At 46.4% G+C, this 23,722-nt stretch overlaps 1 protein-coding gene across 2 annotated transcripts in view; it reads right to left on the bottom strand.

Annotated features, from left to right (window-relative positions):
• The window catches only part of LOC132381812 (TNF receptor-associated factor 3-like), a 96,522-nt gene extending 82,804 nt beyond the window's left edge, over positions 1-13,718 (bottom strand). For both annotated transcript variants that reach the window (XM_059951413.1, XM_059951412.1), the window contains exon 1: positions 13,544-13,718. The gene's annotated coding sequence lies outside the window, so the exon portion shown is untranslated. The remainder of the gene's footprint in view (positions 1-13,543) is intronic.
• Positions 13,719-23,722: the final 10,004 nt, after the last annotated feature.

Here is a 23,722-nt window from a genome sequence, read left to right as displayed (position 1 = left end):
CACTTTTATACTCCTCAAGTACCTTATTTGTTCCCTGTTTCTTATACATGTCATACATCTCTCTCTTCTTCTTTATCAGAGTTCCAATATCCTTGGAGAACCAAGGTTCCTTATTCTTATTCATTTTGCCTTTAATCCTGACAGGAACATACAAACTGTAAACTCTCAAAATTTCTCCTTTGAAGGCCTCCCACTTACCAACGACATCCTTGCCAGAGAACAACCTGTCCCAATCTACGCTTTTTAGATCTTTTCTCATCTCTTCAAATTTGGCCTTTTTCCAGTTTAGAACCTCAACCCGAGGACCAGATCTATCTTTATCCATGATCAAGTTGAAACTAATGACGTTATGATCACTGGAACCAAAGTATTCCTCTACGCACACCTGTCACCTGTCCTAACTCATTTCCTAATAGGAGATCTAATATTGCATCCTCTCTAGTCGGTACCTCTATATATTGATTTAGAAAACTTTCCTGAACACATTTTACAAAATCTAACCCATCTAGAGCTTTAACAGTATGGGAGTCCTAATCAGTATGTGGAAAATTAAAATCCCCTACTATCACAACTTATTATGTTTCCTGCAATTGTCTGTTATCTCTCTGCAGATTTGCTCCTCCAATTCTCGCTGACTGTTGGGTGGTCTATAATACAACCCTATTAATGTGGTCATACCATTCCTGTTTCTCAGCTCCACCCATATGGCCTCAGTAGACAAGCCCTCCTGCCTGAGCACTGCTGTAACACTTTCCCTGACCAGCAATGCCACCCCCTCCCACCCTTCATCCCTCTGCCTCTATCACGTCTGAAACATCGGAACCCTGGAACCCTGCCAGTCCTGCCCCTCCTGTAGCCAAGTTTCAGTAATGGCTATAATGTCATAATTCCATGTGTCAATCCACGCCCTCAGCTCGTCAGCCTTCCCCACAATACTCCTCGCATTGAAATAGACACACCTCAGAAGATTATTACCACCACACACAACCTTACTATTTGTGACTTTGCATGAAACTTTAACATAATTTATTTTCACCCCCGCTCCACTGTCTACTCTGGCACTCTGGTTCCCATCCCCCTGAAAATCTAGTTTAAACCCCCCCAACAGCACTAACAAACCTCCCTGCAAGGATACTGGTCCCCCTGTAGTTCAGGTTTAACCCGTCTCTCTTGTACAGGTCCCACCTGCCCCAGAAGAGGTTCGGATGATCCTGAAATCTGAAACCCTGCCCCCTACACCAGTTTCTCAGCCACGTGTTCATCCTCCAGAGCATCCCACTCTTACCCTCACTGGCGGCAATCCAGAGATTATTACCCTCGAGGTCCTGTTTTTCAACTTCCTACCAAGCTCTCTGTACTCACTCTTCAGGACCTCTTGACTCTTTCTACCTATGTCATTGGTACCGATGTGTACCACGACATCTGGCTGATCACCCTCCCACCTCAGAATGCTGTGCACGTGATCAGAAACATCCCTGACTCTGGCACCCGGGAGGCAACAAACCATCCGGGAGTCTCAGTCACAACCACAGAACCTCCTGTCTGTACCCCTGACTATGGAGTCCTCTATCACTACCGCTCTCCTCTTCTTCCCCCCTCCCTTCTGCACTGCAGAACCAGACTCAGTGCCAGAAAACTGGCTGCTGCACCTTGTCCCGGGTAAGCCATCTCCCCCCCCCCAACGGTATCCAAATCGGTATACTTGTTGTTGAGGGGAATGGCCACAGGGGAATCCTGCTCTGCCTGCCCTTTCCCCTTCCCTCGCCTGGCGGTAACCCAATTACCTGTGCGCTGTTCCTTTGGTGTAACTACCTCCTGGAAGCTACTATCTATAAACCTCTCAGTCTCCCGAACAATCTGGAGGTCATCCAGCTCCTGCTCCAGTTCCCTAACGCGGTTTGTTAGGAGCTGCAGCTGGATGCACTTCTTGCAGGTGTCGTTGTCCGGGACACCGGAGGTCTCCCTGACTTCCCACATCCTGCAAGGAGCATTCCAACATCCTGCCTGGCATTCTCTCTACTCTAAATGAACAAAACAAAACTTACCGGAACCTACCCTCACCTCTGCCTGTTCACGCCGAAGCCTGTTGAGCCAAAGCCGTCCACTCCGACAATGGCCGCTGTATATGGCGGTCTTTATTTAAACCTTTGGCGTGCTACGTCACATGCCTGTGCAGTCTAGCCTCTTTTCCCCAACCAGTAAAAAGAAGTTAATAGCCAACTTTTTGGACAGAGACCTTTCATCTGGATTGCAAAGGAAGGGGGAAGGAGCCAGAATGAGAAGGTGAGGGGGGCAGTAGGAGTAGAAGCTGGGCGAGGGAGAAGGCGGGTGGGTAAGGCAGGATGAGGTAAGAAGCTGGGAAGAGATAAAGGGCTGAAAAAGAAGGAATCGAATAGGTGAGTAGACCATGGGCGAGAGAGCAGGAGAGAGATGGAGGGCATGTGTAGAGAAGGGAAGAGGCTAGAGAAGAACTAGAATGAGGAATAGAAGAAGGGGAGGGTGGATAAGTTAGAGAAATCAATGTCCATGCCATCGAGTTGGAAGTTATCCAAACAGAACGTAAGGTGTTGACTGTCCGTCCTGAGTGGCCTCGTCACGCCAGTAGAGGAGGCCGTGCATCGATATGTCAGATTGGGAATGGGAAGTCAGGAATTAAAATGGATGGCTGCCAAGAAATCCCACCTTTTGTGGCGGATTGTGAAAAGGAGCTCGACAAAGCAGTCCCCCAATCTGCACTGGGTCTCACCAGCATAGAAGGGGCTACACTGGGGACATCAGATGCTGCAGACGACCCCAACAGACTCGCAGATTAAGTGTTACCTCAAATAGAAGGACTGTTCGGGGGCCCTGAATGGTGGTGACAGAGGTGTAGGAGCCCGTGCATCGCTGCAGGGATACTGCCAGGCGGGGAGGGGTGAGCGGACAAGGAAGTCATGTAGAGAGTGTTCCCTGTGGAAGGCATAAGTCGAGAGGGAGAGAGGGAGAGATGTGTTTGGTGGCAGTATCCCGTTGAAGATGGTGGAATGCTTAATTGAGGTACAGCGTGGAATAGATACTTCCAACCCTTTGAGCCATGCCGACCCTACCCTAGTCACAGGATAATTTACAGTGCCCATTTACAGTAAGTCTCTGGACTGTGGGAGGAAACCAGAGCACCAAGTGGAAAGCCATGCATTCTACCGGGAGGACGCACAGACTGGCAGAAATGAACTCTGAACTCTGATGTCCTGAGCTCTAATAGTTTTGGGCAAACTGCTACCCTACAAAGGCCTCATATGATGGTAGGTAAGGGCCAGAGGGATGTTTGACAGCACTGCTCTCCTTCCTTAAAGAGTGTTAACACGATGGAGACAGATCAGAGAAAGCTCGATGAGCCAGTTCCTGGAATGGGCTGGTTGTCTTGTGAGGAAGAAGTTTAGAAGTTAGAGGTGATGTGATTTTTAAAAGATTCTGAGAAATCTCAATAGGGTGAATGTTAGGGGAAACAGTAAGTTGTTGTTGTTCTAGACAGTATGGAAAGTTATGAAAAATTACAAGGGGATCTTGCTCAGCTGGGTTCTGTGGGTTGCGGATTGAAATGGCTTTCAATCAGGATAAATGAGAGGTGTTTCACTTTGGGAGGGTAGGGCTTATAATCCCCAGGGTAGGACTTATACAGCCTTGGGGAGTGTAATGGAACAGGTGCAAGTGCCTGGTTCTCAAAAACTGGAAGACAGGTTGGTGATTTGGTGATTCCGGGCATTGTATAAAGGAGTTTGGGGTTATAAACACCATGGGCATATTTTGGTGTAGATGTGGAGCACTGTGTACAGTTTTATTTATTTATGGAGTAGGACCTTCAGGCACTTTAAGTTGTGCTGCCCAGCAACCCCCTAATTTAACCCTAGCCTAATCACAGGACAATTTATAATGACCAATTAATCTACCAACCGGTACAGCGCCGACAAAAAGTATTCATCCTCCCCTTTGGAAGTTTTCAGGCTTTACTGTTTTACAAAACTGAATTGCAGTAGATTTAATTTGGCTTTTTTGACACAGATCAACAGAAAAAGAGAAAGTGAGAACAGATTTCTACAAAGTGATCTAAATTAATTACAAATATAAAACACAAAATAATCTATCCCCTTCAAATCAACATTTAGTAGATGGACTTTTGGCAGTAATTACTGCCAGGAGTCTGTGTGGATAGGTCTCTGTCAGCTTTGCACATCTGAACACTGCAATTTCCCCATTCTTCTTTACAAAACTTCTCAAGCTCTGTTATTACGAATTCCATGGAGCATGTGGAGATCTTCCAACAACCAGGCATTCTTTCTTTCTTTCTTTCTTTCTTTTTTTTTCTATAGGGCAGTTAGGGGGGAGGGGTTAAGGGGAGGGGGTAAGGGTTATATATATTGTTTTTTCATACTTTGTAATCATTTAAAAATGCAATAAAAAAAGTTTTAAAAAAAAGATTACAAGGGAACAGTGAACAGCCCTTTTCAAGTCCAGCCCCAAATTCTCAATTGTATTGAGGCCTGGTCTCTGACTTGGCCACCCAAGGCCATTAATTTCACTGTTTTTAAGCCATTCCTGTGTAGCTTTGGCTTTATTCTTGGGTTTATTGGCTTGCTGGAAAACAAATTTTCTCCCAAATTGTGGTTCTCTTGCAGACCACATCAGATTTTCTTCAGGATTTCCCTGTATTTTGCTGCATTCATTTTACCCTCTACCTTCACAAGCCTTCCAGGACCTGGGGCAGTGAACCATCCCCACAGCATGATGCAGCCACCACCGTGCTTCACGGTGGGATGGTGTGTTTTTGATGATGTGTGATGCCTGGCTTACACCAAACATCGTGTTTAGTCTGATGTCCAAAAAGCTCAATTGTGGTTTCATCAGACCATAGAACCTTCTTCCAGCTGACTTCAGAGTCTCCCACATGCTTCCTGGAAAACTCCAGCTGAGATTTCATGTGAGGTTTTTCCAACAGTGATTTATCTTTGTCACTCTCCCATAAAGCTGTGACTGGTGAAGCACCTGGGCAACAGTTGTTGTATGTGCAGTCTCTCCCATCTCAGCCTCTGAAGCTTGTAACTCCTCCAGAGTTGTCACAGGTCTCTTGGTGGCCTCCCTCACTAGTCCCCTTCTTGCACGGTCACTCAGTTTTTGAGGACGGCCTGCTCTTGGCAGATTTACAGCTGTGCCATATTCTTTCCATTTCCTGATGACTGACTGAACTGTACTCCAAGGGATATTCAGTGACTTGGAAATTTTCTTGTATTCATGTCCTGACTTGTGCTTTTCGATAACCTTTACCCGGAGTTGCTTGGAGTGTTCTTTTGTCTTCATGGTGAAGTTTTTGTCAGGTTACTGACTCACCAGCAGTTGGACCTTCCAGATACAGGTGTATTTTTACTACAATCAATCGAAACACATTGTCTGCACATGGTGATCTCCATTTAACTAATAATGGTACTTCTAAAAACAATTGGCTGCACCAGTGATGATTTGGTTTGTCATATTAATAAGTGGATGAATACTTGTGCAATCAATTATTTTGTATTTTATATTTGTAATTACTTTAGATCACTTTGTAGAGATTCGTTTTCACTTTGACACAAAAGAGTCTTTTCTTGTTAAACAATGCCAAAAAAAAGCCAAATTAAATCCACTGTGATTCAATATTGTAAAACAATAAAACATGAAAACTTCCAAGGGAGGTGAATACTTTTTATGGGCACTGTATGTCTCTGGACTGTGGGAGGAAACCAGAGCACCCGGAGGAAACCTCTGCAGTCATAAGGAGAATGGACAAATTCCTTACAGATGGCAGGAATTGAACTTGTACTGGAAAGCACGCTAACCACTGTGCTGCCCCGGTACGGGACCATCCTGTTGTAGGAAAGTTGTTATTAAACTGGAAAGAGTGCTACAAAGATGGTGCCTGGACTTGACAGCCTTGGTTACAAGGAAAGTTTGCGTAGACTAGGAACTTATTCCCTAAAAAGTAGGACATTGATGGGTGACCTGAAAAAATTACGCAAGACCATGTGGGGTATAGACAGGATGAAAGTACACATAGGGCTGCTGAAAGCACGTGGACATAAGTTTAAGGAGATTTAAGGGAGACATCAGTGCTGCCTCTTCACACAAAATGGGTGTGAATTTGCAAATGAGTTGCCAGAAATAGTGGCTGAGACATACACACTAGCGACATATAGAAACTATCTTGGTGAGTACACAGGTACGAGGAGTTTAGAGGCTATGGGCTAAATGTGAGCAGGTGGAACTAGGTTGCTGGGCAACATAGTCAGCAGGGACAGGTTGGGCCAAAGGGTCTCCTTCGCTCTATGTGGAGAAGATATTTCCTCGTGTGGATGAATCGGGAAGGGGGGGAGGGGGGAGAGAGAGACCCCTTTTCCATTCAAAATAGAGATAAAGAGAAAAGTACACTCAGTGGCCACTTTATTAGGTACACTTGTACACCTTGTTAATGCAATTACCTAATCAGCCAAACATGTAGCAGCAACTCAATGCATAAAAGCATGGTGAAGTTCAGTTGTTCACATCAAACTCCAGAATGGAGAAGAAATATGATCTAAGTGACTTTGACTGTGGAATGATTGTTGGTGCCAGATGGGGTGGTTTGAGCACCACAGAAACTGCTGGTCTCCTGCGATTTTCATACACAACAGTCTGGAGTTTACAGAGAATGATGAGATACAAAAAAAAGTCCAGTGAGCAGGGCAGTTTTGTAGATGAGAATGCCTTGTTAATGAGAGAGGTCAGAGGAGATGTTCAAGCTGACAAGAATCCAATAACCAGGCATTACAACAGTGGTGTGCAGAAGAGCATCTCTGAATGCAAAACACTTCAAACGTTGAAGTGGATGAGCTACAGGCAGATACCTAATAAAGTGAGCACTGAGTGTGTTGTACTTGGAATGCCCTTCTCAAAGGACTGCAGAAGCAGAGGCTGAATGATTTTATATCAGAGTCTAGATCAAGGCAAAGGGTAGAGTGAAGTTGAGTCAGATAAATGATGCTTCCATTGAATGACCCTCCAGATCCTTGTACTGTTGCTGCACATTGTAAGCTGTTTGCAAAATGGTGATCACATGATCAATCCGCACACGCTAGAGATTCTGCAGATGCTGGAAATCCAGAGCAACACACACAAAATCTGGAGGAACTCAGGCAGCATCTATGAAGAGGAATAAAGAGTCAATGTTTCGGGCTGAGGCCTTTCATAAGGACCCGACATCCCTGTTCTCTTGCTGAAGGGTGTTGGGTGGAAACAGTGACTAGTTATTCTTCAAAGATAACTGCACACCTGACAGCTGGTAGGGTTGCAGCTCAAGTTGATGCATACCTATTAGTTTCATTTAACCTCTCAACCTTCAAGATCTACCAAATCTCCAATAAATCCAGTCTGAAAAGGAAAGAGGAAAACTGGACAACTTTGTTTTTTTTTTCTTTTATGTTTATTCTCATTAATATAGACCCTTGAGTCTGGTAAACCTAGCAACTTGCTTTTCAGCCCAGCTGTGATATAAAACATCGCAGCACAGTGCAAGCCCTATGATCGACAATGTTGTGCCAATATTTTAACTTACTCTAACCCTTTACTCTCCATAGCCTCCATTTTACTTTCATCCATGTGCCTATCTAAGAGGTTCTTAAATACCCCTAATGTATCTGCCTTTACCACCATTCCTGGCAGCACGTTCCATGTGGCACTCTCTGTGTAAAGAACTTAACTGATATCTCTCTTGTACTTTCCTCCAGCCATTTTAAAACTAAGCCCGCTTGTATTAGTCACTTCCACCTTGGGAAAAATCTCTGGCTATTAAATTGCCTCTCATCCTCCTTTGCACCAAAGAGGAGAGGCCACCCAGCTCACTCAACCTACCTTTATAGGACCAGGCAGCATCCTGGTAAGATCTCTCGCAACAGTTAATGTATGAGGAGCTTTTGATGTCTCTGGGCCTGCATTCAATGGAGTTCAGAAGGATTGGGGGTGGGTGGGATTTCATTAAAACTGAAAGGCACGGATAGGATGGTTGCGGAAAGGATGTTTCCGTTACTGAAAGGGTCTAGGTTCAAAGGGCACAGCCTCAGAATAAGGGGATGATGCTTCACAGCTGATGGGAAGAACTTGGAATTTGTTGCCACAGACTCACCACCTGAAGCAATTCCTCCTCTTCTCAGTTTCCCTTTATACTGAGGAAGTGGAGTCCAAGTCACTGGGTGTATGAAAGATTATTGATTGGCAAAGGGGTCAAGAGCTACAGGGAGAAGGCAGGTGAATGGAAGAAGAAATCAGCCATTATTGAATGGTGGAGCGGACACAATAGGCCCAATTCTGCTCCTATGCCTTATGGCCTTATCATCCAAACATCCTTTCCTGAGGGGGTGGGAGGATTTAAATGCATCGTTACCAACATTTAAAACATCGCAGGCCAGAGCTCATCTTAAACTCCTTTGTCTCAAAAACTGTCCTCTGACTTAATTCCTTTCATCAAGTCCCCAGGGTCTCTGTACAGCTTTAAGCAATTTGTTAGTGATTAAGAAACCATTTTTGAAATGATACTCATACATTAATACCAAGGAAAGGAAAGTCATAAAGACTCTCTCTAGAGAGTACCAGTTAATTCCCCGCCACCCACCTCCACAGCACTGAGGAACCAATCAGGAAGCCAGCCTGAGAACCTTACTGATCAAAGTGAATACTGGATATACGTCTGCCGTGGGAGGACAGTCCCTAAAATCGCCTGCAGTCATTAAACCCCCGGAGAGACAACAACCTACGGAATCTAGTGACAAATTATTTTTGAGAAGCTAAAGGTCCACAGCAGCACACACCGAATGCCGGGATGATGCAAGGGAATAAACGGCTGACATTTCGGGCAGAGACCCATCGTCAAGACTAAAAAGGAGCACAGGAAAAGTTGTTATTTTGTTCAAGTTGTGTCAAATAGAATGTGTAAAATGCAGTTAGCCCACGGCTATGATGGTCCTTGCTGAGTGGAATGAACACGCGTGGAATGTAGGAAAGCACATTGCAGGCCCTTCGGCCCACAGGCATTGTGCCGGCCAGGTAACCTACTCTAGAGAGCAGAATGAGACAGCAGTTTATAAAGCACATCAAATTATGCAAGGGGATGGATAAGATAGAGTCGAGGAAGCTGTTCCCACTGGTAAGACTAGAACTAGGGGACATGCCTCACGATTCGAGGGAGTAGATTTAGGATGGAGATGATGAGAAACTGCTTTTCCTAGAGAGTAGTGATTCTGTGGGATTATCTGCCCAGGAAAACAGTAGGTTCTACCTCATTAAATACAGTTAAGACACATTTCGATAGATTATTGCACAGCAGGAATTAAAGGTTTTGGGGAAAAGGCAGATAGGTGGAGTTGAGTCCATGGCCAGAACAGTCATGATCTTATTGAATAGAGGAGTAGGCTCGATGGGCCAGGTGGTCTACTCCTGGTCCTATTTCTTATGTTCCCATGACATAACCCACACAATATTAATGCTTGTGGCCTTGCCAGTAACTTATCGAGCTTTCCCATAACTTGTGCACTGCGTCCCAGCCAGCATTCCATGTGCCTTCTCTCTTTGCTCTCTGCCATGCTGCCACCATGAAGAACCTTTGGATCTGAGTCCACGGCCAGATCAGCCATGATCTTATTGAATGGCGGAGCAGGCTCGATGGGCCAGACGACCTACTCCTCATCCTCATGTTCTTATGTCTTTTGCCCAATGCACAAGATGCTGGTGGAACTCAGTGGGTCAGGAGAATGGACAACTGACATTTTGGGTTGAAATCCTTCATCAGTCCAGGTCAATGGGTTTGACCCCAAATATCTACTCTTCACTTCACTCCACAGACACTCTCTCACATGTTAAGTTACTCCAGTTTTTTTTTCGTGTGTGCTCCAAATTCCAGCATCTATAGTGAGTTGTGACTCAATCTAGTTGGGGGGAAGAGAAGTCACTCTTCTGAGAAAGGACATGACATCCTGGCCAACACATACCACTCTGCCACCATCACTGTAAGACCTGGTCATTGTGTACAGAGCTGGTTTTCACCTCTAAGATGATGAAAGTTGGCCATATTTCTGGGCTTGTCATCTAAGCAAACAAACTGGATCTAACCATTCCTTACTTTAAAAGACTGAGAGTTAATCTCACTGAACCATACAAGAGGAAAGATACCGATCTGATTCTGCCCCTGGTCATGATTCAAGAGTCTCTAAAGTATGTTTGTCATTCAGGATAGGCAATTCCTTTGGTCGGAGGTGACAAATTCTTGGGATTCTCTGCTCAGGAGAGCTTTGGAAGTTCACTCAGCTTGACCAAGATAGTTAGTGCACTGGGGGAAATAATCACAGTTATGGTATTAAGTGTCACACCAGCACAGGGAGAGCAAATGGCTTGGTTCCAGTTCAATCTCTTATGTTCATTGGCTGTAGGGATCTGCTAATGTGTGTCCTGTGTTGTTACAAGAAATGGATCAGACAAGATATTCCATTGGGTGTGCTGAGTTGCCTTGTGGTTGTTGGGGACACTGTACAAATGCAAATTTTTCTAAACACAAGAATTCTGCAGATGCTGGAAATCCTAAGGTAGAAACACAAAATGCTGGAGGAGCTCCACAGATCAGGCAGCATCTACGGAGAGGAATGAATAGTGAAGTTTTTCTATCTAGAGACAATCCACAATCCTGCAGTCTCAAACTTACTAATTTAGGAACGGGCTATTCTGCCCTTCTTTATTATCCATTAAAATGCCACCAGCAGACACAATTACCCTGTATAGACAGGTCACTAACCAGTGTGACAGAATTGAAATCACCAGAATAACACTATAAGACACAGGAGCAGAATTAGGCCATTCAGCCCATCAAGTCTGCTCCGCCATTCCATCATAGCTGGTCCCAGATCCCACTCACCTCATACACCTGCCTTCTCACCACCTCCTTTCATGCCCAACCAATCAGGAAACTATCAACTTCCTCTTTAACTACTTGCCTCTGTTCTAAAAGGTTGCCCCTCAGTTTTGAAGCTGTGCCCTCTAGTTCTGGATACCCCCACCATAGGAAACATCCTCTCCACATCCACCTTATCTAGTCCTTTCAACATTTGGTATATTTCAATGAGATCCCCCTGCATTCTTCTAAATTTCAGTGAGTACAGGCCCAATGATGCCAAATGATTCTCATATGTTAACCCCTTCATTCCTGGAATCATCCTCAAGAACCCCCTCTGGACTCTCTCCAATCCTTTCTGAGATATGGGCCCAAAACTGTTGACAATACTCCACATGAGGCCTTTTGTCTTATAAAGCCTCAGCATTATCTCCTTGCTTTTATATTTTATTCCTCTTGAAATCAATGCCAGCATTGCATTTGCCTTCTTTACCACAGACTCAACCTGGACATTAACCTTCTGGGAGTCTTGCACGAGGACACCCAAGTCCCTTTGCACCTCTGATCTTTGAATTTTCTCCCCATTTGGATAATAGTCCTTTTACCAAAATGCATTATCATATGTTTCCCAACACTGTATTCCATCTGCCACTTTATTTCCCATTCTTCCAATTTGTCTAAGTCCTGCTGCAATCGCATTGCTTCCTCAGCACTACCTACTCCTCCACCTATCCTCGTATCATCACAGATTTTGCCACAAAGCCATCAATTCCATGATCTAAATCATTGACAAACAATGTGAAAAGTACCGGTCCAAATACCGGCCCCTGAGGAATACCACTAGTCACCAACAGCCAACCAGAAAAATCCCCTTTTATTCCCACTCGCTGCCTCTTGCCTGCCAGCCATTCCTCTAAACATGCCAGTATCTTTCTTGTAATGCCATCGGATTTTATCTTGTTAAGAAACCTCATGTGTGCCACCTTACCAAATAACTTCTGAAAATCCAAGTAAGTGACATCCACTGTCTCTCCTTCCTCCAAGGACTCTAACAGACTTGTGAGGAAAGATTTCCCTTTACAGAAACCAAGCTGACTTTGATTTATTTTATCATTAGTTTCCAAGTCCCTCAAAACCTCATCTTTAATAATAGACTCCAACATTTTCCCAGCCACTGAGATTAAGCTAACTGGCCAATAATTTCCTTTCTTTTGCCTTCCTCCCTTCTTAAAGAGTGGAGTGACATTTGTAATTTTCCAGTCCTCTGGAACCATGCCAGAATCAAGTGATTCTTGAGAGATCGTAACCACTGCATCTGTTATCTGTTCAGCAACCTCTCTCAGGACTCTGGGATGTAGTCCATCTGGTCCAGGTGACTTATCCACCTTACGACCTTTCAGTTTGTCCAGCACTTTTTCCTTTGTAATATCAATGGCATTCACTCCTGCTCCCTGACACTCAAGGACCTCTGGCACACTGTTAGTGTCTTTCACAGTGAAGACAGGTGCAAAGTACTCATTAAATCCATCTCCTATTTCCTTGTCCCCCCGTTACTACAGCATCATTTTCCCAGTGGTCCAATATCTCCCTTTTACTCTTTATATAACTGAAAAAAATTTTAGTATCCTGCTTTATAGCATTGGCTCGTCTGCCCTCATATTTAATCTTTTCCCTTCATATTGCTTTTTTGTATTTTGTATTTTAACAACCTTTTGTTGTATTTTAAAGCTTCCCAATCATCCAACTTCCCACTCACTTCTGCTACTTTATACGCCCTTTCCTTGGCTTTTATGCAGTCCTTAACTTCCCTTGTCAGCCACGGTTGTCTAGCCCTGTCGTTTGAGAACACCTTCTTCTGTGGGCATATCCAACCTGTGCCTTCTGAATTATTCCCAGAAACTTCAGCCACCTCTGCTCCACTGTCATCTCCACCAGGATTCCCCTCCAATCCACGTGGCCAAGCTCCTCTCTCATGCCTCTGTAATTCCCTTTATTCAATTGTGATACTGATACACGCGACTTATGCTTCAAACTGCAGTATGAATTCAGTCATATTATGATCACTGCCTCCTAAGGGTTCCTTTCTGTTAAGCTCCCTGATAAGATTTAGGTTTTTACACAACACCCAATCTAAGATGGCCTCTCCGAATAGCTCAAGCACAAGCTGCTCTAAAAAGCCAACTCATAAGCATTCACCCGATGCCCCCTCTTGTGATCTGACACCAACCTGATGTTCGCAGTCCCCTTGCATATTGAAGTCCCCTATTACAATTGTGACCTCGCCCTTATTCCGTCCCTTTTCCAGCTCCCTTTGCAATCTCAACCGCACATCTTGGCTACTATTTGGAGGCCTAAATATACCAAAAGGATATTACCAATGTTTGAAACATGTAAAGCAACAATCTACATTTATATAGCTGCTTTCCCACAGTAAAAGCAGCTTCACAGAAGGATTAACCTTGAAGAGTTGGCACTAAGACAGCAGGAGGAGAGAACATGTAAAACGCAGATCAGTGGGGATCAGAGCATCCTGAACAAGACCCACACTCCCCTCCACAGGAGTAAGCTAAGTAATATCACTATCCACAATAGGTGGACGTTGAAGTGAATCCGTTAGGACACACTCACCTTAAGAGGATCCTTGGAACCATTACCAGGGCAGTCTCCGCAGTCAGGCTAAAAATCCATTTGTGACCCAAGTCAGTGCACATCCCGTCCTGGAGCACCCCATCAATGAATGACTGGGCTCAGTCAGAGTTGAGTTAAGCTGTCCTCAAAGGAGCTCTGTCTCACAACTGTTCACTTTCTGCTTGCTGTTGCGGAAAGTACCCTTTCTTAATTGGCCCTTTCCAACAAGGCGTGCAGAGAGAGAGAAAAAAACCGATTTCCTTTGGAAATCCCCATTCTGTATCTGGTCTGTAACCCTTTCAGTGCAAGACATTTGTGCCTCTCAAAGGGGAAGATACAAAATATCAGTGTAACATCCCCCGTGAGAGAACTCTCTTTCTCAACTTCTCAAGCTAAATGTGAGAGAGAAAAGGGTGCAGGTCCATGGTGCTTTGCCAGAGTGTCTCCAGTGGCTTTTCTGCCGAGTTTCTGCTGTTAGAATGCCAAACTCTAGGCAGCTCAGTTATGTGCAGTGAGCTACTACAGGCAACAGTAAGAACATTGCTTCCAAAAGTACATTTTGAGAGATTCTCAGAGTCCCTTCCATCCACCGTACTGAACATCAGGCACCCATTTACAATAGTATTTCATTCTCCGCACTTTCCCGTCAGCTCACCACAGTTAGAATCACTCACCTACCTACTTGGGCCAATTTAGACTGGCCCCAATTCTGATTGACCCTCCGTTTTTATAGTCTGACATCCAAAAATCCTACATTATCCTCCCACATCCCTATCAACTCTCCCCACCACACCCAGACTCCATCACTCTCTCTCCCTCACACACGCACGCACGCACACACACACACGCGCACGCACACACACACGCACACACAAACACACACACACTCCGCTGTGGCCAATGAACCCACCAACACCCCCCACCCCCGCCCCCACACACACACATCGCTGGGGGGAGTGCCTGGGGGAAATCCAATATGCAAATCCACACTGCAGTTCGGGATTGAACCGGGAGTCAGTCAGGTAGGGGCTCTAGCGGTTGTGCCTATGTGCCGCCTCATTCCCAAAACTGAGATGGAGTTTTCTTCCTGAATTTATCTGCTGGAGCACGGAGAATGCACCATTGTAGAAATCTTCTGTCTTCCCCTGAAGGTCAGGAAGACTTTCTCCCATTCTAGGGTCGCTGCAGAACTCTTAGCCTCGATCAGAGGAGCTTGATATGCGACCTCTTGGGCCATTACAGGTTCACGGAGATCTGACCTCTGAGGATGTAATATTGAGGCTTCATACTGCATTTGGAGGACTGTGAACAGTTTTGGCCCCCTTGTCTGAGGAAGGATGCATTGGCGTTGGAGAAGGCCCAAAGGAGGTTTACAAGGATGATTTACAAAGAAAGGGTTAATGTATGAGAGCGTTTGAAGGGTGTGATACTGCACTTGCTGGGGATTGACAGAATGAGGGAGTTTCTCATTTAACCCTACCAAACACTGAAAGGCCTGGATATGGAGAGGATATTCCCAGCACCCAGGCCATGCTCTCTCCTCACTACTACCAGCAGGAACAGTTAGTACTCTTCACCATCGGTCTCCTGAACTCACCTCAACACTGAACTGATTCCACAACTCTCACTTTCAAGAGCGCAGTAACTCGTGTCCTCAGCGTTATTCACATGCAAGTCTGTTTGTTTTTATTTGTATCTGCACAGTTTGTCCACTTTTATATACACTGACTTCACGGTTAGCACAACGCTGGAGTTCGGAGTTTGATTCCAGTGCCCTCCGGTAGGAGTTTGTACGTTCTCTCCGTGACCGCGTGGGTTTCCTCCGAGTGCTCCAGTTTCCTTCTACAGTCCAAAGACGTACTGGTAGGAAGCTGAATTGGTCATTGGAGGTTGTCCTGTGATTAGGCTGGGGTTAAATCAGGTGTTGCTGGGCCGTGAGGTTCATTGGGACAGAAGGGCCTGTTCCACGCTGTATTGTGTAATAAAGTGAATGATAAATTTACTTTGAACTTTGAGACCTGTGACTTTTGGTCTAATGGTCTAACACTCCCCTGCATTATGAGTGGTCACCGGCGAAGGATTCCCAGTGATGGGCAAAGATATTGGACATTTTCAAGGAGGCTGGAGAAATAATTATGACTTATTTCCTCTCTCCTCTTGTTGATCTCTCACCCGGATGGAGGGTGGCGTAGATCACCTGCTTCAGGAGACTGGCGTCAGCCTCGCTCCTCAGCTGAGTGTACTTGGAGTCGGGACGCTGGGGACATCGGGCTGGGAGGGGGGCGCTGACTAACCGTTGTCGTGGAAACGGAGGTCCCTGGTAAAAACTCTCCAGTGTTTAGAAGGGCTTGATGTAATGATTCCAGAAAGAAGTGGTTCATGGCAACAGTCCAACGTGTTGACGGGAGCTCGGCAGGAATTTTTCTTGCGTTCACATGCACCCTTGCCTATTCAGTGGTGGGAAGCCCAACCTCATGATTAAAGACTGTCAGCGGACAGAGTGGTGCAGTTAGCAGAGTCTTTTCCTCCCAGCTGCAGTGACTCCAGATTGATCCGCCCCACAGGTGCTGCCTACGTTGGTCATCAAGTTCTCCCTGTGCCCGGTTCAACTCGTTTAACTCGTGTCAGACTCAGTTGGTTAGTCCATATCCTTCACAGTCTCCGTAACCAGACCCCCAACTCCCCATTAGGGTAGAGAATGCTGGGAAAACAGAGGAAACAATTCAGGGACGTTCTCCGACTCTCTTTGAAGATATGCCAATTCCCACTCAATCCTGGGAGTCTTTCGTCTATGAACATTCAAAGTAAGGAAGGAGTGTTTGGGATAATATTGAAACCAGGAACAAACAGTCATCCAGAGCAAAGAGGAGGGAAGGATTAAAGATTACCTTTATATGTCACATGCTAACTTGCAGGTTGAGTCAGAGGTGAGGAAGGCAAATGCAATGTTAGCATTCATTTGAAGAGGAGTAGAGTATAAAACAAAGGACGTAATTCTGACAGACATGAGAAAATCTGCAGATTCTGGAAATCCAAAGCAACACACACAAAATGCTGCAGGAACTCAGCATCTGTGGAAATGAGTAAACAGTCGATGTTTCGGGCCGACACCCTTCATCACGACTGTAAAAAAAGATGAGTAGTCAGGGTAAGAAGGTTGAGGGAGGGGAGGGAGCCATACTAGGTGGAAGGTGATAGGTGAAACCAGGAAACCGGGAGGGGGGTTGGTGGTGAAGTGACGAGCTGGGAAGCTGATTGGTGAAAGAGATACAGGGCTGGAGAAGGGGGGACTCTGACAGGAGAGGACAGAAGACCATGGAAGAAAGGGAAGGGGGAGGAGCACCAGAGGGAGGTGATGGGTCAGGAGATAAGGTGAGAGTGGGGAATGGGAATGGGGAATGGTGGGGGGGGGGTGAGGTTTGCATTTACTGAAAGTTTGAGAAATCAATGTTCATGCTATCAGATTGGAGGGTACCCAGACAGAATATAAAGTGTTGTGCCTCCATCCCGAGCAGGGCCTCATTGCTGCATGAGGAAACCGTGGACTGACCTGTTGAACTGGGAAGCAGAACTGAAATGGGTGGCCACTGGGAATTCCCTATTTTTCAGGCGCTCAGCAAAGTGGTCTCTCGATCTACATCGGCCCTCACAGGAGGCCACACCAGGAGCTCCGGGTACAGTAGATGATTCCAACAGACTCACAGGTGAAGTGTCCCCTCACCTGGCAGGAGTGTTTGGGGCCCTGAATGGTAAAGAGGGAGGAGATGTAGGGACAGGTGTGGCACTTATCCGCTTGCAAAGGTAAGTACCAGGAGCGAGAATATTGGGGAGGGATATTGCTCACCCTTTCCACCTCTGATCCCTCGATGAGGACTGGTGTGTATTCCATCATCCTACCCTTCCTGAATTCCACAAACAATTCTTTGGTCTTACTGGCATTGAGAGCAAGGTTGTTGCCAGTCAACCAGCTGGCGTATCTCACCCCTGTACGCCTCCTGTTCACCATCTGAAACTCTGCCAACAATAGTTGTACCATCAGTAAATGTATAGATGGCATTTGAGCTGTGCCTGGCCACACAGTCATGGGTGTAGAGGGAGAGGGGCAGTGGGCTACGCACACACCCCTGAGGTGTTCCAGTGTGGATTATCAGTGAAATGGAGCTGTTATTTCCGATCCACATAGATTGTGGTCCAGCTGCAACAGGTTTTGGAATTTTTTGTAGGAATGATTGTGTTAAGCACTGAGCGGCGGTTAATAAACATCAGCTTGATGTAAGCATTATTATTGTCCACGTGATCCAAGGCTGCATGAAGAACCACTGAGGTCTCATCTGCTATTGTGGTGCTGGCAAACTGTAGCGGTTCCAGGTCCTTGCTTGGGCAGAAGTTGATCTGAGCCATAACTAACCTCTCAAAGCACTTCATCATCACAGGTGTGAGTGCTTGTAGCGACTCACAAGCACTCACAAGAAAGATTGGAGCGACTGGGCTTGTATACACTGGAATTTAGAAGGATGAGAGGGGATCTGATTGAAACATATAAGATTATTAAGGGATTGGACACACTGGAGGCAGGAAGCATGTTCCCGCTGATGGGTGAGTCCAGAACTAGAGGCCACAGTTTAAGAATAAGGGGTAGGGGCCGTTTACAACAGAGATGCGGAAAAACTTTTTCACCCAGAGAGTGGTGGATATGTGAATGCTCTGCCCCAGAAGGCAGTGGAGGCCAAGTCTCTGGATGCATTCAAGAGAGAGTTAGATAGAGCTCTTATCGATAGCGGGGTTATGGGGAGAGGGTATGATTGTGTATAATCAGCCATGATCACAGTGAATGGCAGTGGGGGCTAGAAGGGCCGAATGGCCCACACCTGCACCTTTGTCTATTGTCTATTGCTAATGGACGATAGTTGTTAAGGCAGCTCACCCTGTTCTTCATGGGCACTGGTATGATGGCTGCCCTTTTGAAGCAGGTGGGAACTTCCAACTGTAGCAAAGAGAGATTGAAAATATGTTAGAACACACCTACTAGTTGGTTGATGCAGGTTTTCAGAACTCTACCAGCTACAGTATCAAGGCCTGTCATCTTGCGAAGGTTCATCCTCTTGAAAGATGTTCTGACGTTGGCCTCCGAGGGCTAGCAAGAATATGATAGGCGAAGCCAGGTGGTAACGGCTGGAGGAGAGGCTAAGAGGCTAGAGTAGGGAATAGAAGTGGGAAGGGGGAAGGAATTTTTTTCTGGAAGGACAATTCAAAGTTCATGCCAACAGGTTGGAGGCTACCCAGACGGAATGGTGATCCTGCACCCTGAGAGTAGCCTCATCATGGCCAAAAGAGGCAGCATGTCGGAATGAAAATGGAGGTAGGAATTAAAGTGGTTGTCCACCAGGAAATTCCTCTCTTTGCGGGTGGAGCGGAGGTACTTGAAAAAGAATCTATTTGCAGAATCTCCCAATTTGCAGTACTGTTCATGGACGGTTTAGAAATCTGATGGCAGAGGGGAAGAAGCTGTCTTCGGGCTCCTGTACCTTCTCCCTGATGGTAATAATGAGAAGAGGGGTCTTCGGGCTCCTGTACCTTCTCCCTGATGGTGGTAATGAGAAGAGGGGTCTTCGGGCTCCTGTACCTTCTCCCTGATGGTAGTAATGAGAAGAGGGGTCTTCGGGCTCCTGTACCTTCTCCCTGATGGTAGTAATGAGAAGAGGGGTCTTCGGGCTCCTGTACCTTCTCCCTGATGGTGGTAATGAGAAGAGGGGTCTTCGGGCTCCTGTACCTTCTCCCTGATGGTAGTAATGAGAAGAGGGGTCTTCGGGCTCCTGTACCTTCTCCCTGATGGTAGTAATGAGAAGAGGGGTCTTCGGGCTCCTGTACCTTCTCCCTGATGGTAGTAATGAGAAGAGGGGTCTTCGGGCTCCTGTACCTTCTCCCTGATGGTAGTAATGAGAAGAGGGGTCTTCGGGCTCCTGTACCTTCTCCCTGATGGTAGTAATGAGAAGAGGGGTCTTCGGGCTCCTGTACCTTCTCCCTGATGGTAGTAATGAGAAGAGGGGTCTTCGGGCTCCTGTACCTTCTCCCTGATGGTGGTAATGAGAAGAGGGGTCTTCGGGCTCCTGTACCTTCTCCCTGATGGTAGTAATGAGAAGAGGGGTCTTCGGGCTCCTGTACCTTCTCCCTGATGGTGGTAATGAGACGACGGCCTGACCTGGAAGGTGACAGCCCTCAATGGCAGCTGCAGCCTTCTCCCCGATGGTAGTAATGAGAAGAGGGGTCTTTGGGCTCCTGTACCTTCTCCCTGATGGTGGTAATGAGACGACGGCCTGACCTGGAAGGTGACAGCCTCAATGGCAGCTGCAGCTTTTTGAGGCTCCACTTTTTGAAGATTTCTTCGACGGTGGGGAGGGTTGTGTCCGTGAAGGAGCTGGCTAATTTTACAACCCTCTGCAGCCTCTTTCAATCCTGTGTGTAGGAGCCTCTGCACCAGACAGCGATGCCACGGTCCATCAGTAGAAATCTGCTAGATTCCTTTGTGACATATTAAATCTCTTCCAACTCCTCATGAAGTGTCCCTGTTCATTACCTTCTTTGTGGTTGCATCAGTACCAGGATAGATCCTCTGAGATGTTGTTGCTGGGCAGTGGGTAGAGACACTGTCTCCCGGTCGGCTGGAATCCTGACCTTGGGTGCTGTCTCTATGTTCTCCCAGTGTCTGTGTGCATCAGGTTCCTCCCACATCCCAAATGTGTGGGTGTGTGGCCGAATCGAGGGGTGAGACGATGAGAGTGTGGGGAGAATTTTAAACGGAATTAGTATCAGATTATTAAAGTGGCTGGCGTTGGTTTGTTTGTATGAAGGCTCTGTTTCTGTGCTGCACAGTACCTCTCTGGGAGACAGAACCAAGCCACTCTCGATCCCACAATAGAAGAAAAAGATAAGTGATTAATAGGTTCCCTTCTATTCCACACCCTGGTCTCTTCTTCCCCTCACCTATCACCTCCCCCAGTGCCCCCTTCTTCCCCTCACCTACCTATCACCTCCCCCGGAGCCTCTCTCCTTCCCCTCACCTATCACCTCCCCCGGAGCCTCTCTCCTTCCCCTCACCTATCACCTCCCCCGGAGCCTCTCTCCTTCCCCTCACCTATCACCTCCCCCGGAGCCTCTCTCCTTCCCCTCACCTATCACCTCCCCCGGAGCCTCTCTCCTTCCCCTCACCTATCACCTCCCCCGGAGCCTCTCTCCTTCCCCTCACCTATCACCTCCCCCGGAGCCTCTCTCCTTCCCCTCACCTATCACCTCCCCCGGAGCCTCTCTCCTTCCCCTTCCCTGCCTATCACCTCCCCCGGAGCCTCTCTCCTTCCCTTCACCTATCACCTCCCCCGGTGCCCCTTCTTCCCCTCACCTATCACCTCCCCCGGTGCCCCTTCTTCCCTTTCTCCTATGATCTACACTCCTCTCCTGTCAGATTCCTTCTGCTCCAGCCCTCTACCACCTGGCTTCACCTATCACATTCTAACTTGTCCTCCTTCCCCCCCTCCCACCACCTTTTTTACTCTGGCATCGCCCCCCTTCCTAATGAAGGGTCTCGGCCTGAAGCATAGACTGTTTATTCATTTGCATAGACGCTGCCTGACCTTCTGAGTTGCTTCAGCATTTTGTGTGTTGACTGAGAGGACTGTGCATGCCCTGGGTCTTTCTCGGACTGGGTTCAATGCAGCCAGCCACGTTCTGCTTGCCTGTCGGAAGTTGCGGGTGCTGACTGGCTTCCTGGAGCTCCGGGGCTTGGTAATATCGACTCTCATCGTGGCCAGTGCTGACACCCCATGGCCACTGTGGGTAAATTCCTTCTCCACAGACTTGACACGTGCAAAGTAAACTTATGATATGTCACCGCATACCACCCCAACATTCACAGTAAATACAAGGAACAATGAAAGCTCACCCAGCCATTCAGACAAAAACCAATGCGTGAATGGAAAAAGACAGAGAGAGAAATTTAGTACTTCACAAGATCACAAGACAAAGGAGCAGAAGTAGGCCATTCAGCCCATCGAGTCTGCTCTGCCACTCCACCATGAGCTAAACTATTCTCCCGAATAGTTCCATTTTCCAGCTTTTTCCCCATATCCCTTGATACCCTGACTAATTAGATACCTATCAATCTCCTCCTTAAACACCCTCAATGATTGGGCCTCCACAGCTGTATGTGGCAATGAATTCCATAAATCCACGACTCTCTGGCTAAAAGAATTTCTCCTCATCTCTGTTTTAAATGGGTACCCTCTAATTCTAAGACTGTGGCCTCTTGTCCTGGACTCACCCACCAAGGGAATCAGCCTTTCCACATCTACTCTGTCCAACCCTTTCAACATTCGAAATGTTTCTATGAGATCCCCTCTCATTCTTCTATACTCTAATGAATACAGTCCAAGAGCTGACAAATGCTCCTCATATGTTAGTCCCTGCATTCCAGGAATCATCCTCGTAAATCTTCTCTGAACTCTCTCCAGCATCAGCCCATCCTTTCTAAGATAGGGGGGCCTAAAACTACACACAGTATTCTAAATGGGGTCTCACCAGTGCCCCATCGAGCCTCATCAACACCTCCTTACTCTTATACACTATTCCTCCTGAAATGAATGCCTACATAGCATTCGCTTTCCTTACTGCTGATCCAACCTGGTGGTTAATCTTTAGGGTATCCTGCACTAGGACCCCCAAGTCCCTTTGCACTTCTGATTTTTGAATTTTCTCACCATCTAAATAATAATCTGCCCGATTATATCTTCTTCCAAAATGTACAACCATACATTTCTCAACATTGTATCTCATCTGCCATTTCTTTGCCCTCTGACCAAGTCTCTCTGCAACCTTTCCGTTTCTTCAACACTTCCTGCTCCTCCACCTATCTTGGTGTCATCTGCAAACTTAGCCACAAAACCATTTAATCCATAATCTAAATCGTCGATATACAGTGTTGTTACGAATGAGGAACAACTCTGATGGGCAGAAAGGTGCAAAGTCCTCCCCCCCCTTTTGAGAATCGCAAAATCGCTATTATTTCGGGTCTGATTCCCAGGAAATGAGAGAGGTAAACAGCTCATGTCAGTAATGAGAGAGAGACAACGCAGGGATACACAAAAGTGGAATGTCTGCTCCTAACAAAAGCGGGACGGAACCACTGATTACTGCTATTGTCTCTTGGAGAAGGAATTGTGTATTGAGTACTGTTCTATTCATTGAAACCCCTCGGGGGCAACCAGAGTGGGCTGGTTTGATGGGTTACATCATCTCAACCTGATTGACACCTGAGACCCCGTGATTGGGGATAAACGTAGGGTCTGGGGAACACCCCTCAGATGCACCAGGAGAGACGCTACGAGACTGGTGGGGGCTTGTGTGTGTGTCCACCCTTGCCTGGGTGACAAGTCCACCATGGAACGGTCTAGCGAAAGGACGGAGGGGCCATACGTGAGTGGCCACAACAACAACGCATCGACGGATCAAGATCGTAAAAGGAAAGTCGGCAAGTCAATAGCTGTTACTCTCTCTCTCTCCAACAATTGCAACACAGTGATCAACAACTACCAGAGCCTTCATGAACTGAACTGAACTTTATATTTCCATTGGACAATTCATTATCCCCTAGACAACGATAGAGCTTATTTCTTATTGATTATTATTATACCCACACTTTTATTGATGACATATATTATCTGTATATTTGCATTGATATTATTTTTGTGTATTTTTACTAATAAATACTGTTAAAAATAGTATCATCAGACTTCAACGGATACTCCTATCTTTGCTGGTAAGACACCCAGTTACGGGGTTCATAACAGTGTAAAAAGAAGCGGCCCCAACACCAACCCCTGCAGAACACCACGAGTAACCAACAACCAACCAGAATAGGATCCCTTTATTCCCACCCTTTGCTTTCTGCCCATCAGCCAATGCTCCACCCATTCCAATATCTTTCCTGTAATTCCATGGGTTCTCATCTTATTAAGCAGCCTCTTATGCAGCACCTTATCAAAGGCCTTTTGAAAGTCCAAATACACAACATCCACAGCCTCTCCCTTTTCAATCTTATTTGAGATTACCTCAAAAAATTCCAATAGGTCGGTGAGGCAGGATCTTCCCTTCATGAAACCATGCTGGCTTGGGCCTATCTTGTCATGCACC

This window comes from Hypanus sabinus, chromosome 26 (genome assembly GCF_030144855.1).
Source record: "Hypanus sabinus isolate sHypSab1 chromosome 26, sHypSab1.hap1, whole genome shotgun sequence".
NCBI lineage: Eukaryota > Metazoa > Chordata > Chondrichthyes > Myliobatiformes > Dasyatidae > Hypanus > Hypanus sabinus.
Note: the sequence above shows the minus strand (reverse complement) of the source record. Positions and strands in the feature narration are given on the sequence as shown.